Source organism: Myotis myotis, unplaced genomic scaffold, assembly GCF_014108235.1.
Source record: "Myotis myotis isolate mMyoMyo1 unplaced genomic scaffold, mMyoMyo1.p scaffold_m19_p_2, whole genome shotgun sequence".
Classification (NCBI taxonomy): Eukaryota; Metazoa; Chordata; class Mammalia; order Chiroptera; family Vespertilionidae; genus Myotis; species Myotis myotis.
The window spans coordinates 113,105,190-113,121,737 of record NW_023416324.1 but is presented as its reverse complement, the minus strand read 5'-3'; the positions used below and the strand labels follow the sequence as shown (position 1 = coordinate 113,121,737).

General features: G+C 44.8%; 1 long non-coding RNA gene and 2 pseudogenes across 1 annotated transcript; 2 read left to right on the top strand and 1 right to left on the bottom strand.

The window, feature by feature from the left end:
• Positions 1-5,891: 5,891 nt before the first annotated feature.
• On the top strand, positions 5,892-8,234 carry LOC118677000 (annotated as a pseudogene).
• Positions 8,235-14,448: 6,214 nt separating this feature from the next.
• On the top strand, positions 14,449-15,692 carry LOC118677559. Its single transcript, XR_004974418.1, has 2 exons — positions 14,449-14,491; positions 15,386-15,692. It is a non-coding gene; the product is annotated as an uncharacterized LOC118677559 (long non-coding RNA).
• Positions 15,383-15,449, bottom strand: LOC118677921 (annotated as a pseudogene).
• Positions 15,693-16,548: the final 856 nt, after the last annotated feature.

Here is a 16,548-nt window from a genome sequence, read left to right as displayed (position 1 = left end):
AAGAAAATAAAAAATAATAAAGTCAAGTGTTGTTCACTTCAGCTGAGTTTAATGCCCCATGGGATCTGGCTTAGGACCCCACTCTTCTGTCCTGTTTGCCAATTCGGGGCTTCCAATTAGATATATAGGTGCTAGCACTGTCAGGCACTGTTTTTTGGCTTTTAGCACATTGCTTGAAGCTCCAAGCAATCCACTGGTCCACTGCTGTGTCTGTCTCCACAGGCCTTGGCTGCAAGCAGGTGGGACCTATCTGCCCTCTTTGCCTGTCTGCCAGCTGTCAATCTTAATCACTCAAGCATCTGTTTCTGACAGGGGTTGGTGCTGTTTTGCTTTCAGGGAATATGATGGGTGTTTTTTCCTGTCCCAGAGGTACTCCTCCGAGATGGCCCAAAATATTACTCTGCCTTTGGTTGGTCAGAGACTCTTGTATGGAGACCAATGGGGTCAGCTGGGACCCTGGAGTTTTTATCAGTCTGGTCCCCAGAATAGCAAAGCGGATGGCTCCTGTTTCAATACAGTCACTGAAGGTTCCTTAAGACTGTTCAAACCCATAAGCTTGGCCTCTGCCTTTGTTTCCTCTGTAAAGCTCAAAATGCAGGGGGTGGCAGGCTCTATCACCTGCCCTGAGGCTATTGGGAGGGGCTAGCTCCTCTGCAGAGAAATGGCCCTTTAGGTTTGGAAGCCTATGAATGTCCCAATGCAGAACTTCTGGCTACTGCTTTTCCACTTCTTCCTGCCCTGCTTTTCCTCCCCTGCCTCTCCTCAGGCACTTCAAGTCTGCGCCCTCCTCCCTGCACCAAAGCCTCAGGTGAGTGGGTGCAACTGAAAACTCCTGTGTTCTGGGTTTAGAGATTAAAAACAAAAACAAAATAAAACAAAAACAATAATGAAACATCGGCTTTCTCTCCCACCAGCACTGAACTGCTTTCCCCTTTCGTGGGGGTTGCCTTTTGTGGCTGTGGTCTCAGGTCCAGATTCCCTGCAGCCAGCAGTTGGTTGTTATGCATGTTACCACAGGACATAGCTCTGGTGATCAGCCTGGACCAGGCTTCTATTTTTCTGAGGGAACAGATTTTCCTGTAATGCAGTTTCCCCCTCTCCCTCTCAGCCTGCCAGCCTGCCACCCTCTCACAACCTCACAGCCCTTCCTACAGGTCTCTAGATGTTTTCTGTACTTCCTTACTATAAATCACCTCCTCAGCTGGGCCTCATTTGTTAATTCCAGATGAATGTTTTCCATTTTAGTTGTATTTCCAGTCTAGCCCTGGGACGAGGTGCACTATTAGGTCTGCCTATTAGGTTGCCATTTTCCCCCCTCCCCTGCGCTGTATTTTTTCCCTCCACTTTATATCTATGTGATCTTGGGCACTCTATTTAATGCTGTTTTCTCAGCTATAAAATGAAATAAGTGAGTGAATACAAGTAAAGCACATAGAAAAGAGACTGGCATAATAAGATGCCCCCAATTCACCTGATATATTTTCTCCCCTAGACTTGGAATCAGCAATTTTTCCAAGGAGCTGTGGTTCTTTTTTCCAAGATATTTAGAGCTTACAGTCTGAACGCTAGGGGAGCTCATTGCAACTGTGCTCTCACTGCTTCTAAGACTTTTGTTGAACAAAGCTAGAAAAAAAGTATTTTTAGGAAAAAATACATCATAAGTTTATATTGATATTTCCAATTCAAATGTAAAATTACAGGTTTTCATTTACTTCTTGAACATTATATTTATACTAGAGGCCCAGTGCACAAAATTCTCAAAACTGCCTGGTACTGGCACAAGAACAGACATATAGACCATTGGAACAGAACAGAGAACCCAGAAATCAACCCAAGCCATTATGCTTAATTAATATTTGACAAAGCAGACAAGAGCATCCAATGGAGTTAAGACAGTCTCTTCAATAAATGGTTGGGAAAATGGGACAGATACATGAAAAAAAAGAAGAAAGAAAGAAAGAAAGAAAGAAAGAAAGAAAGAAAGAAGAAAGAAAGAAAGAAAGAAAGAAGAAAGAAAGAAACTAGACCATCAACTTACACCATATACAAAAATTCAAAAAGGATAAAAGACTTAGACGTAAGATGGGAAACCATAAAAATCTTAGAAGAATCCATAGGCAGCAAAATATCAGATGTATATTGTAGCAATATCTTTACTGATACAGCGTCTAGGGCAATGGAAACTAAGGAGAAAATAAACAAATGGGACTACATCAAAATAAAAAGCTTCTGCACAGCAAAAGAAACCACCAACAAAACAACAAGAAAGACCAGTGCATGGGAAAACATATTTGCCAATGTTATATCCGATAAGGGCCTAATCTCCAAAATTTATAGGGAACTCATACATCTTAACAAAAAGAAGATAAACAATTAAATCAAAAAAATGGGCAAATGACTTAAATAGACACTTTTCGAAAGTAGACATTCAGAAAGCCAAGAAACATATGAAAACATGCTCAAAGTCACTAATCATCCAAGAGATGCAAATCAAAATGACAATGAGATACCATCTCACACCTTTCAAATGGTTATCATCAAGAAATCGACAAAGAACAAATGCTAGCAAGGATGTGAGAAAAAGGAACCCTCTTGCACTGCTGGTGGGAATGCAGACTGGTGCAGCCACTGTGGAAAACAGCATGGAGCTTCCTCAAAAAATTTAAAAATGCAACTTCCATTTGACCCAGTAATCCCACTTCTAGGAATATATCCCAAGAACCAGAAACACCAATCAGAAAGGACATATGGCCCTAACCGGTTTGGCTCAGTGGATAGAGCATTGGCCTGCATACTGAAGGGTCTCAGGTTCAATTCCGGTCAAGGGCATATTGGTTGTGGGCACATCCCCAGTGTGGGATGTGCAGGAGGCAGCTGATTGATGTTTCTCTCTCATCGATGTTTCTAACTCTCTATTCCTCTCCCTTCCTCTCTGAAAAAAAAACAATAAAAATCTCTATATTTAAAAGCCTAAGCGACCGGCCAACCAGCCAGTAGCTATGACATGCACTGACCACCAGGGGCAGATGCTCAATGCAGGAGCTGCTGAGCTGTGGTGACTTGGCAGCTGTGGTTCTAGGTTGACGCACCTGTAACCAGAGAGAAGGAAGCCCGATTCTGGGGTGTGTCACCTGAGAACTGCCCTCTTGCAATCCAGGACCCCTTGGGGGATGTCGGAAAGCCAGTTTCAGCCCAATCCCCACAGGCCAGGCCAAGTGACCCCACCAGTGCATGAATCTGTGCACTGGGCCTCTAGTATACACACACACACACACACACACACACACACACACACACATATATAAAAGAAAGGACATATGCACTACTATATTCATAGCAGCACAATTTACAATAGCTAAGATTTGGAAACAGCCTAAGTGCCCATCAGCAGATGAGTGGATTAAAAAACAATCGTACATTTACACAATGGAATACTACACTGCTGTAAAAAAGAAATAACTCTTACCATTTGCAACAGCATAGATGGACCTGGAGAGCATTATGCTAAGGGAAATAAGCCAGTAGGAGAAAGATAAATATCACATGATCTCACTCATTTGTGGAATATAATGAACAACATAAACTGATGAACAAAAATAGATACAGAGACAGAGAAGCATCGATCAGATACCAAACTTCAGTGAAAGGCAGGGGAGGAGTGAGGGAGTAAGAGATCAACCAAAGGACTTGTATGCATGCATATAAGCATAACCAATGGACACAGGCATGAGAGGGGGTGAGGGCATGTGCTGTGGGTGGGGGTGGCCAGGGAGAAGTCAAAGTGGGAAAAATTGAGACATATCTAATACTTTAAACAATAAAAAATTTAAAAAATAGATGAATGGATAAAGAAGATGTGCATATATACAATGAAATATTATTCTGCAATAAAAAGAATAAAATCTTGCCATTTGGGGACCTAGAGGTTATTGTACTGAGTGAAATAAGTCAGACAGAGAAAGACAAATACCATATGAATTCACTTATATGTGGAATCTAAAACAAAACAAATGAATAAACAAAACAAAATGGAAACAGACACATAGCTATAGAGAACAAGCTGACAGTTGTCGAAGGATAGGGGAGGAGGATAATAATAAAAAATGGTGGAGGGGCAGAGCCAGTGTGGCTCCAGCTCTGGTTCTCGGGACGTGCGGAGGCCCGGGCGGAGGATGGAAGGCAGGTGGAGGGGACACCCCAGAAGCACATCAGCCACAGCCCCTCCGGTCAACCTGAGGCACTCATGAGCCCAAAAATCTGAGGGTGGAAAAGATGCCGCATCCCCTCCAATTCCCGTAAGCACTCTGGGCTCCATCCTGCCCCAGAATACCTCCCCGAGCCACTCTCTCTGTGGGGAGCAGCTATAGGGTTAAGCCTCGGACTGACCTGTTGGCAAAGTCACAAACAAGTCCCAGCTTAGAGGGCACAGTCCCCTTAGCATAATTAGGCTTGACCTTATAACACTCCCTAGATCAGGGGTGGGCAAACTTTTTGACTCAAGGGCCACAATGGGTTCTTAAACTGGACTGGAGGGCCGGAACAAAAGCATGGATGGAGTGTTTGTGTGAACTAATATAAATTCAAAGTAAACATTATTACATAAAAGGGTACGGTCTTTTTTTTTTTTAGTTTTATTCATTTCAAACGTGCTGGATCTGGCCCGCAGGCCGTAGTTTGCCCACAGCTGCCCTAGATCTTGTCTGGGAAGCTGATGGGCTGAGGGAGGTGCAGGAAGTGGCCAAAACAAGTGAAACTCACAAGAACAGTGTAACTATGGTCAAAACAAGTGAAACTCACAAGAACAGTGTAACTATGGTAACCACTACCTTGTTTACCTCTGACTATAAAATGAAGGCTCAGCTTGCCTCTGTATCTCTCTCTGTGGCCTCAGCCAGGCACAGGGAAGATCCACGGAGAATAATGCTGTCTCCGTGTAAATCATTCTTCGCTGACTCCATCCACACATTTGGGAACCACTGGACCACTGGGGCTGGAGCCCGGCATCTGGCGCCTGAACAGGATTCCCCTAGGTAACCCCCCCCAACTTGAGAAACCCCACACTCGGGATGGATAGGACTCCACCAGGGTGCTGCAGACCCCCCAATAGAGGATAAGTAGGGTAAGAAGGTGGATAGTACAGAACTTAGATTGAGAAGATGTGCCATACTGAGTCTAAAGGAAAAAGACTGTATTTATCTTTTAACACATATGCTTGCTAGCAGAGGAGTTAATGTTACTCCCAGTCAGACAGAACGTTTTATACAAGAAGTATGTCTATTTTATGTACATTTACCTTTCTGAGGAAGGAAAGGTAAATGTAAAGACATGGGAGAAGGTAGGCCGAAGGAGCCTTATCCTTAACCCCACTGGCAGCCTTCCCACCCTGGGAAAGTACAGGATTGGCAAGCTCTCCCTGGGGTGATAGATCAGGACTCAGGTAATAGCGGAAAGTGCCAGTCCTACTCTTAAAATGGATACAAGAGAGCATTTGGGGGTTTTCTTTTTAATGCCTGTTTTGGATTGAGTAAATGCATTTTACTTAGTTTTAACACATCAAAGTTAGCTCTTGACACAAAAAGAAAAACTGACAATTCCATCAATATAAACCTTTTCTATAAAAACAAAAAAAGGGAAGAAGCATGATTTACACGGAGACAGCATTATTCTCCGTGGATCTTCCCTGTGCCTGGCTGAGGCCACAGAGAGAGATGCAGAGGCAAGCTGAGCCTTCATTTTATAGTCAGAGGTAAACAAGGTAGTGGTTACCATAGTTACACTGTTCTTGTGAGTTTCACTTGTTTTGACCATAGTTACACTGTTCTTGTGAGTTTCACTTGTTTTGACCATAGTTACACTGTTCTTGTGAGTTTCACTTGTTTTGGCCACTTCCTGCACCTCCCTCAGCCCATCAGCTTCCCAGACAATATCTAGGGAGAGTTATAAGGTCAAGCCTAATTATGCTGAGGATTGTGCCCTCTAAGCTGGGACTTGTTTGTGACTTTGCCAATAGGTCAGTCTGAGGCTTAACCCTATATCTGCTCCCCACATCTCTCCACTCTCTGCACTTCAAACTCAGCAGGGACAGATTTCTGCCACCACAGCTCTGCAGGAGAGTGGAAGAGAGATGGAAAGACAGAGAAATATCCATGTGAGAGAAACATTGATGTGAGAGAAACATGTCAACTGGTGGCCTCCTGCACAAGCTCTGGCCAGGTACCGGCCAGGGAGGAGCCTGCAACCGAGCCTGCTGGAGAAGCTCAGAGATCCTGTGCCCCTTTTATTTGAGGAACTCTTTTGGGTGACACAAAATGATTTGATAATTCAAGACAAAACTGCTCTAGAGCAGTGGTCGCCAACCTTTCGGATCTCACCGACCACCAGTGGTCCACGGACCACCTGTTGGCAACCGCTGCTCTAGAGGAGCTCTGGACGATGGCTAGAGACCAACAGTCCCTACAGGCAGTGCTCCGGGTGGTGTACCAGCCAAGAGTGGGTGTTTTCCGGTTGCTGGCCTCCATGTCTGTCTAGGCTAGGGTCTTGGATGTGCCAGCGCCTCTGGCCGAGGCCTGCTAACCAGCCTCTCCCGGATCAGCGCCTGCCGCGCCTGCCCTCGCTTGCTTCCTCCTCTTCTTCCCCTGCTCCCAGGACGGCGGGATAGCTGTGCAGGGGCGCCCCGCTACCTACTGACCTTTGATTTGGACGAAACTATCCTGGACGAAAACAGCGTGGGGCCAGCGGCCTGCATGCCACCTACCGCGAGGGCTTCTACAACGAGTACATGCAGTGGGTCTTCAAGTACCTGGATGATCAGGGCGTGCGCCAGCGGGACCTGCGTGCCGTCTGTGAGGCCATCGCCCTGTCCCGGGGCATGGGCGACCTGCTGCAGTGTGTGGCCAAGCAGGGAGCTGGCTTCGAGGTGATTCGCATTTCGGTTGCCAATACCTTCGTCGTAGAGAGCTCTGAGCGCCACCGGCCACCTGGGCCTGTTCCGCCGCATCCTCAGCAACCTGTCAGGGCCCAACGCAGGGGGGCTGCTGGCGCTGCGGTCCTTCCACACGCACAGCTGCGCGCGGTGCCCCACCAACATGTGCAAGCACAAGGTGCTCAGCGACTCCCTGCGCGTGCGGGTCCAAGACGGCGCGCACTTCGAGTGCCTTTTCTACGTGGGCGACAGCGCCAATGACTTCCTTCCCATGGGACTGCTGGCCAATGTTATGCCCAGAATTCAAGATCCCCAAGAAACCATGCCAGGGAGTCAGTCCGATGCAAAAGCAGAAGGTCCTTTATTGAGTTAGCTAACCCGACCCGGGCCTCCAGTCGACGCAGCGACCGGAAACCGAGTGAGACCCGTGTGAAAATCAGGGCTTTAATAGTGAGGGGAGGGGAGCTGGCTGTGGCCCTGCCGATTGGCCGGGCGCAAGTCGGGTCTTGTTACACAGGATGTGGTCATCTCTATGGCACGCACATCCCTTGCTTGTCATTGGTTAGTTCAAAGAAATCCTGGGCGTGGCCAGCAGGGGCCTGGGCTCGGGAAGAAGGCACTTTTCTGAGCACATGGCCTCTGCCCCAACATGGAGGATCCAGGGTAAGATGGAGGGCGTAGCCCTCGCCCTTTCAGCCAACAGCGACGTGGCCCTCCCGCGCCGTGGCTATCTCATGCACTGCCTTATCCTGGAGGCGCGGAAGGTCGAGCCCAGCTCGTTTCGCCCACCCTGGTGCCTTGGGAGACAGCCCACGACGTGCGCCTCGCTTCTGCAGCAAGTGCTGAAGGCGTGCTGAGATGGCTGCCTGCAGGGGGCGCCCCGACGAGGAGTGGGGAAGGGAGATCGGGAAAGACAATCTAGTTTTATAACTTCCTTTCCCTTTCACTTTGGTATTCCCTCTGGGAATTTCTAGAATTCCAGCCCATCCTTTCGGGGGCTGAAAGAGGGAGTTCGGAGCCATCCCTATCTATGTAGTTAAACCAGCTTGGCTGCCTCTCTCAGATCCACCGCAGTTAAATTCTGGAGTCTGACCCAGACCGGGTAATGCGCATACCGGGGAAGGCAGCGTTTCCTAAAAGCTCGTCCTCTGAAGGAAGAGGTTCCCTTGCAGACGAGACAACTTTAACTGCTGCCCGGCCCTATAACTTTCCCTCTCCCAGTCTTAAGTCAGGGAGAAATCCTCACGCATCGGACCCCCCCGCAGAAAGAGAGGAAGCTTTCCAGGCCTAGGTCTCGCTTCACCTACCGCGATCCCACACTACATCCCTTTTCTTGTCCCCCCCCCCCCCCCCATCCCGCCAGCAACCCCAAAAGAAGAAAAGCCAGATGGAACAGTTGCCTCCTGGTGGTGGAGTGAGGTAGCACATTGTCCGGCTTGGGTGGGACCAGCCAGGAACTTCGCACCTGTGCCTCGGTGTCTTCTCGAACCCCAGCTTCGTCTATGCAGCAAGATCAGGGGCTTAACCAAAGTCACTCCCGTGGGCTGGGCCCTCTGCCGCCCCTTTCCTCTCATATGAAACAGAACAGAAAGCCATGATGTTTTAAAGTAGAGCCAGCAAAACCGAAGCCCCTCCTCGTTGGTGTTTTACAGCTATTAAATCAGGTGAAGGGGGAAAAAATGGTGTAAGGACAAAATATAAAAAAATAAAATTGATAAATGAAAAAATAATGCTGCCATGAACATTTGTTGTTTTTGTGTGAACATATGCTTTTATTTCTCTTGGATATATGCTTAGGAATAGAATGCTTGGTCAAATGGTAACTATGTTTAAATTTTTGAGGATTGCCAGATTGTTTTCCAAAGTTGCTGCACTGCTTTACATTCCCACCAGCAGGGTATGAGGATTCCATTTTGTCTATATCCTTGCCCACATTTGTTATTATTCTTTGTATTTTTTATTCTAGGCATCCTAGTGGATGTGAAGTGGTACCTCACTGTGGTTTTAATTTGCATTTCCCTGATGGCTAATGATTTCCATGTTCTTATTGGCCATGTGTATATCTTCTTTGGTGAAATACCTATGCGGATCCTCTTGCTCATTTTATTTTATTTTGGTAAGAACATTTAATACAAGATCTTTTTTGACCATTTAAAAATTGAATTGTTTACTTTTATTATTGAATTGTAAGAACTTTTTTAAAACTTTTTTAAAAATTAAATCTTTATTGTTCAGATTATTACATTTGTTCCTCTTTTTTCCCCCCATAACTCCCCTCCTCCCAGTTCCCACCCCACCCTCCACCCTCACTCCCCACCAACTGTCATCATCCATAGGTGCACGATTTTTGTCCAGTCTCTTCCCGCATCTCCCACACCCCTTTCCCCCCCAAGAATAATCAGTCCATTCCCTTTCTATGTCCCTGATTCATTTATGATCACCAGATTATTTATTCACTTGATTCTTAGATTCACTTGTTGATAGATGTATGTTTGTTGTTCATAATTTGTATCTTTACCTTTTTCTTCTTCTTCCTCTTCTTAAAGGATACCTTTCAGCATTTCATATAATACTGGTTTGGTGGTGATGAACTCCTTTAGCTTTTCCTTATCTGTGAAGCTCTTTATCTGACCTTCAATTCTGAATGATAGCTTTGCTGGATAAAGTAATCTTGGTTGTAGGTTCTTGGTATTCATCACTTCGAATATTTCTTGCCATTCCCTTCTGGCCTGCAAAGTTTCTGTTGAGAAATCAGCTGACAGTCGTATGGGTACTCCCTTGTAGGTAACTGAGTTTCTTTCTCTTGCTGCTTTTAAGGTTCTCTCTTTGTCTTTTGCTCTTGGCATTTTAATGATGATGTGTCTTGGTGTGCTCCTCTTTGGATTCCTTTTGTTTGGGGTTCTCTGTGCTTCCTGGACCTGTAAGTCTATTTCTTTCACCAGGTGGGGGAAGTTTTCTGTCATTATTTCTTCAAATAGGTTTTCAATATCTTGCTGTCTCTCATCTTCTGGCACCCCTATAATTCTGATGTTGGTACGCTTGAAGTTGTCCCAGAGGCTCCTTACACCATCTTCGTATTTTCGGATTCTTTTTTCATTTTGCTTTTCTGGTTGGGTGTTTTTTGCTTCTTCACATTTCAAATCTTTGCCTTGATTCTTGCGCTCCTCTGGTCTGCTGTTGGGAGTCTGTATACTATTTGTTATTTCAGTCCGTGTATGCTTAATTTCTAGTTGGTTCTTTATCATAACATCGAGGGTCTCATTAGATTTCTTGAGGATCTCACTACATTTATCGGCGGCTTCTAGACAGTTCTTAAGAGATCTTAAAAGTGTGGTTCTGAACTCAATATCCTCCATTGACAGTTTTGTCCTGTTTCGTTGTCTCCGCATTTTTTATGCTTTCTTGGTGCACCCCCTTGTGGTCTTTGTGCGCAGTCTTGTTGTAGGTAAGCCTTGATTGTTGTCAGCAATACCGGGGGTGATTTGACCTCCAGGTTAACTGCCATTCCCTTTCTATGTCCCTGATTCTATTATAATCACCAGTTCATTTTGTTCATCAGATTATTTATTCACTTGATTCTTAGATTCACTTGTTGATGCGTATTTGTTGTTCATAATTTGTATGTTTACCTTTTTCTTCTTCTTCCTCTTCTTAAAGGATACCTTTCAGCATTTCATATAATACTGGTTTGGTGGTGATGAACTCCTTTAGCTTTTTCTTGTCTGTGAAGCTCTTTATCTCTCCTTTAATTCTACATGATAGCTTTGCTGGGTAGAGTAATCTTGGTTGTAAGTTCTTGCTATTCATCACTTTGAATATTTCTTGCCACTCCCTTCTGGTCTGCATAGTTTCTGTTGAGAAATCAGCTGACAGTCGTATGGGTACTCCCTTGTAGGTAACTAACTCTTTTTCTCTTGCTGATTTTAAGATTCTCTCTTTGTCTTTTGTGCTTGGCATTTTAATTATGATGAGTCTTGGTGTGGTCCTCTTTGGATTCCTCTTGTTTGGGGTTCTCTGTGTTTCCTGGACTTGTAAGTCTGTTGCTTTCATCAGGTAGGGGAACTTTTCTGTCATTATTTCTTCAAATATGTTTTCAATATCTTGCTCTCTCTCTTCTTCTGGCACCCCCATAATTCAGATGTTGGTACATTTGAAGTTGTCCCAGAGGCTCCTTACACTATCTTCATATTTTTGGATTCTTTTTTCTTTTTGCTCTTCCGGTTGGGTGTTGTTTGCTTCCTCGTATTTCAAATCTTTGACTTGATTCTTGGGATCCTCTAGTCTGCTGTTGGATCTCTGTATATTATCCTTTATTTCAGTCAGTGTATGCTTAATTTCTGACTGGTCCTTTTCCATTTTTTTTGCATTCTCATGAAGATCCTTGAAGGTCTCACTAAGTTCCTTGGAGGTTTCTAGAAGATTCTTGGGTAACCTTATTACTGTGGTTTTGAGCTCTATATCCATTAGTTTGCTTTCCTCCACTTCTTTCATTCGTGACATATTTCTTTGCCTCCACATTTTGGCTGCTTCCCTGTGTTGATAGAGTGGCCTTGTGTGGTAAGTGTCCTATAGGGCCCAGTGGCTCAGCCTCGCCAATCACCTGAGGTGGACACTCTTGGTGTACCTCTTTGTGGGCTGTGTGCACAGTCTTGTTTTAGGTAAGCCTTGATTGCTGTTGGTATCACTGGGAGGAATTGACCTCCAGGCCAATTGGCTGTGAGGACCCGCTTTGTCTATAATGGAAGAACTACTGTGCTGGAGACACTCTTACGGGGCAGGACTTGCTTCAGTGGGGCTTTGGTGCTCACTGAGTCTGCCCCTTGAGTGTGTTGCTATGGATGTGTAGAGTTGTAATCTGCTATGGTCTCATACTGACCACTGGGTACACTGGCTCTTGGGTTTCCAGGGAGGTGCAAAGTCAGCCACTACCTGGGACTATCCAGCAAAAGCTACAGAGAGATCTGCAGATTCCTCTTCTTTGTATGGGGTTTGGAAGTGCCCAGATGAGGCCCAGCAGTGAAGCAAGGCAGGCTGGTGCTGGTGCTGGGTCTTGGGCTTTTTATTGATAGGTTTGGGGCTCCCTGACCCAACTGCAGCTTGTTGGACAGATTTGTAGCCTGAGAAAGGACAGACCATTCATATGCTTAAAAGCCGCTGTGCACAGCTTGGGTGGGGTTGTAAATTGGGTGGGGTGGGGTCTCAGGGAATTACCAGGGCAGAATAAACAGAAATGGCTGCCAGTCAGCCCTGCACCAGGGAGGTTTCAGCATGGGAACAATGACCACTGCGAGCACCTCCGTCTGGAAGAAAGCCACTCCCGAGTTCCTGCCCTGATTCCAGACAGTCCATTTTCTCCCCATATGTGTCTGGGTCCCCCAGAGCCTCGCTTGGCACTGGAGTTCAGAGGAAGTGGGAACTTGTAAATTCAGTTTGTGGTGCTGGCCTTTTAAGAGGAGCAGCTAGGTATCCAGCAGCCTGTGTGTCACTCAGCCCCAATCCACACTGGTTTTCATAGTCCGTAGTTCTTACTGCCCATAGGGACTTCTTTCCCCAGCTCTGGAACCCTGGACTGGGGGTCTGGTGTGGGGATGGGACCCCTCGCTCATCCTGGCAGCCTCTGCAGAGGTGATCTCCCTCCCAATTAAAAAAGCAGCACACCTGGGTGCCAGACCAGACCACCGTTCTGTGACTCCACACCTCCTACCAGTGTCAGTGTGGTTTCTTCTTTACTTCTCTAGTTGTAGTACTTCCATTCAGCCAGCTTTCCAGTGGTTCTGGATGATAGTTGTTCTATATTTTAGTTGTAATTTTGATATGGTTGTGGGAGGCAGTGAGTACAGGTGTTTACCTATGTCATCTTGGTTCTCCCTCTATTTGCTGTTCTAATTGGGGTTTTTTTTTGCTTCTTCATATTCCAAATCATTGATTTGATTCTCGGAATCCTCTACTCTACTGCTGAATACCTGTAAATTGTTCTTTATTTCAGTTAGTGTATGCTTAACTTCTAACTGGTCTTTTTTCATGTCATTGACATTCTCATCAAGATCCTTGAGTAACCTTATAACCATGGTTGTCAACTCTGTACCCAATAGTTTACTTACTTCCCTTTCTTTCATTTGTGACCTGTTTGTCTCTGCAATTTGGCTGCTTCCCTGTGTTTGTTTCTATGTATTAGGTAGAGCTATGATGTCTCCTGGAATTGGTAGAGTGGCCTTGTGTAGTAGGTATCCTGTAGGGCCCAGTGGTTCAGCCTCCCCAGTCACCTGAGCTGGGCACTCTAGGTGCACCCCTGTGTGGGCTGTGTGCAGTCTTGTAGTTGAGCCTTGATTGCTATTGAAATCTCTGGGAGGACTTGACCTCCAGGCCAATTGGCTGTGAGGATCAGCTGTGACTATAGTGGGAGAGCTGCTGTACAGGAAGTGAGGCCCAGCTGTGAAGCAACTTGAACTGCTGCTAGTGCTGGGTCTTAGGCCTATTATTGATAGGTTTGGGACACACTGTTACCAGCTACAGCTTGTTTGAGAGATTTCAGCAAATTCCAAAGCCTGAGCCATTCATATGGAAAAGCTGCTTGGATGGGGCAAACAGCTTGGATGGGGCTGCAAATTGGATGGGGCAGGGTATCAGGGAATCACCAGGGTGGAGCAAACAGTGTGCTTCAGGTTGACAGAAACTCAGATATGGCTGTCAGTCAGCCCTGAAACAGGGGAGGTCCCAGTGCAGGAACAATGACCCCTGTGAGCACCCCTATCTGGGAGAAAGCCACCCCTGAGTCCCTGCCCTGATGCCAGATAGTCCAGTTCTTCCCTGTATGTGTCTGGGTCCCCCAGAGATGCCTGGTACTGGAGCTCAGAGATATCGAGTCTGAGTACATTCATGCCCAGCCTTTTAAGAGGAACACCTGGGTCTTCGGCAGCCTCTGTGTCACTCCGCCACAGTTCCCGCTGGTTTTTACAGCTTGTAGTTATAGGGACTTCTCTTCCCAGCTCTGGAACCCTGGGCTGGGGGTCTGGTGTGGGGTTGGGACCCCTTGTTTCTCATGGGTGGCTTCTGCAGAGATGATCTCCCTCCAGATTAAAAAAACAGCACATGTGGGTGTCGGACCAGCCTGTTCAGTGCCTTTACTCCTCCTACCAGTCTCAGTGTGTTTTCTTCTTTACTTCTCTAGTTATAGGACTTCCATTCAGCCAGTTTTCAGGTGGTTCTGAATGATTGTTTTGCTATATTTTAGTTGTAATTTTGATGTGGTTGTGGAAGGCAGTGAATACCTGCATTTATTGGTTCTTTGTAACATTTTTAATGGAAATTTTAAAGACAATTTACCTCTCTAAAAGAGCAGTTTTGCATATTTTTTCTTTTCTACCTTTCAAACCCCTCCTTCAATCTTCAATCATAGTAGTAATTCTTTCATGTACTTTGATCACCTGTGAAGAGGTAGCTTATTGTCTTTCTTCTCCCCAAAGAATGGCCCTTTGTCTCTCTCTGCTTCATAGATGCTTTAACCTGGGCTCGCCCTAGAGCTGAAGCTGAAAACCATTATTGATTTGAGAGCTTGCTGCTTCAATGACTGTAAGTTGTGACACATTATCTCCTTCTTGGTCTCCACACCTGACCATGATAATTTAGAGCAAAAAAGGTCTTGAACTAATAGTACTGCATTTAATCAAATCTAAGATGCCATTGATTATAGGAAGGACCATTATTTTATACAGAGGAATACTTTGTTTTCTTGTACTTGGTGTGCTTCACAGATGTTGCTTTGTTTGCAAATTAAAGGCAAGACCTTCCACTAGCAAAAGATTATGAATCACTTCATTGTGGTGGTCTGAAACCAAACCTGCAATGTCTCTGAGGCATGCCTGTATCACTAAGAACAAAAAAGAATGCTGCCAATTACTCTATGCCACAGTGCCTCAGCAAAGTCCTAATACAGTAATCTCTCATTACTTTGACAATTCTTTCATCTGTTCTGAGGGATTTGGCAAAATTGCCAAGTTTATTCAGGTCATTTCTTGGCGTGTGATATACTAGTGCTTCTCAAACTCATGAATCACTTTGGAGTGCAGATTCTGACTCAGTAGGTCTAGGGTGGGGCTAAAATTCTGCATTTCTAATAAACTCCCAGATAATGCTGATACTCCTGGTCACACACCATTTGTTGAGTAACAGGCAGTCTTTTACATATATCTTTTTAACTAAATGGAACTCCTCTTCATGTGCTTATGTGTATCTTCCTTTTTTTTAGGTATTCTAAAGCACTTGATTAATGCTTTGCAAAAAAACATAGAGTTATAGTAATTTCTCCAACAACAAATATTTACTTTGCAAATATCAAATTTAAGTCTCACATCTTCACTACTAGGCCTCTCTTTGCATACAATGACTTTTTGCTTCGATGGGTGTATCACAGTATAAAAATTTTGAAGACATTTTAATTTATTATTTTATTATTATTATTTTTAGGGCCTTCCTGTAAAAGCCAGAAGACCTATCTGCTGGACAAATTCAAAAAGAGCTGTAAGCACTTGAAGACATTTTAAAGGGCAGTAAAGCTTAACACATCCAATAGGACAATGAAACAGTTCAGCAGAAGAGAATATGGACAGTCATATTAATGGCACAGCGATGCCACAGCTGCTGCCTGAAGACAGAAAACAGGACACAGTCAAGTTATATGACTCATCCTGATTTCTCTGTAACATTAAATATGAAAAATATATGTAAAATATAATTATGGTATATTAAAAGAACTATAACAATAGGAAAGACATTAGAAGTGGAACTGTGTAAAGTGCCTTGTGCTGATTTGTTTGTTTACAGTACACTTGTAGACTACAGGCAAGGCCCTGTACCCTGAGGAACAGGCAGATCCACAGGTCCTGCCCTTGTGTGGCTCACAGTCCAGCAGGGACACTGACATTAAAGAAACACAGTGTGCCCTCATTATTTGTGGATTCTGTGTCTGCAGAGGAACTGAAATGAGTCTTTTTTCCAGTTCCATTAAGGGCTTGTGTTCTGATTTCCAGCCACCAGGTGGAGATGACACAAAACTAATTAATGTATTCCCTGTATGTCTTTTGCCATTTTTTTTTTTTAAGTAGTACATCTTTATTCATTTCATAGAGAAAGGGAGAGGGAAAGAGAGATAGAAATATAAATGATGAGAGAGAAATATTGATTGGCTGCCTTCTGAACACGCATCCCCTCCCTCCCTCCCCGGGGATTGAGCCAGCAATAGGCATATGCCCTTGACTGGAACCAAACCCGGACCCTGCAGTGCACAGGCCAACACTCTATCCACTGAGCCAAACTAGCTAGGGCTCTTCTTCTTTAACTGAACAATTCCTTAAGCTAAGTCAGGAGCACGGAGAATTACTTTTTTGTCCGTGAGTGAGCCACTGACCTCTCAGGGAATAAAACCACCTAAATCAAAGCCACATGCCAATTCAAAACAAACACAATTTTCAAAGGGAACCATAATGTGTTCAAATCAATGAATGATTTGAAATTGGGAAACCTCTGTATTTTTAATAAGTTTAACAAAAGCAAACATATTTCCATGTTACATTTTTGCCAGTTAGAAGATGGGTGAGATGAAGTAGAGAAAAACAGTCGGAAAAAAAGAG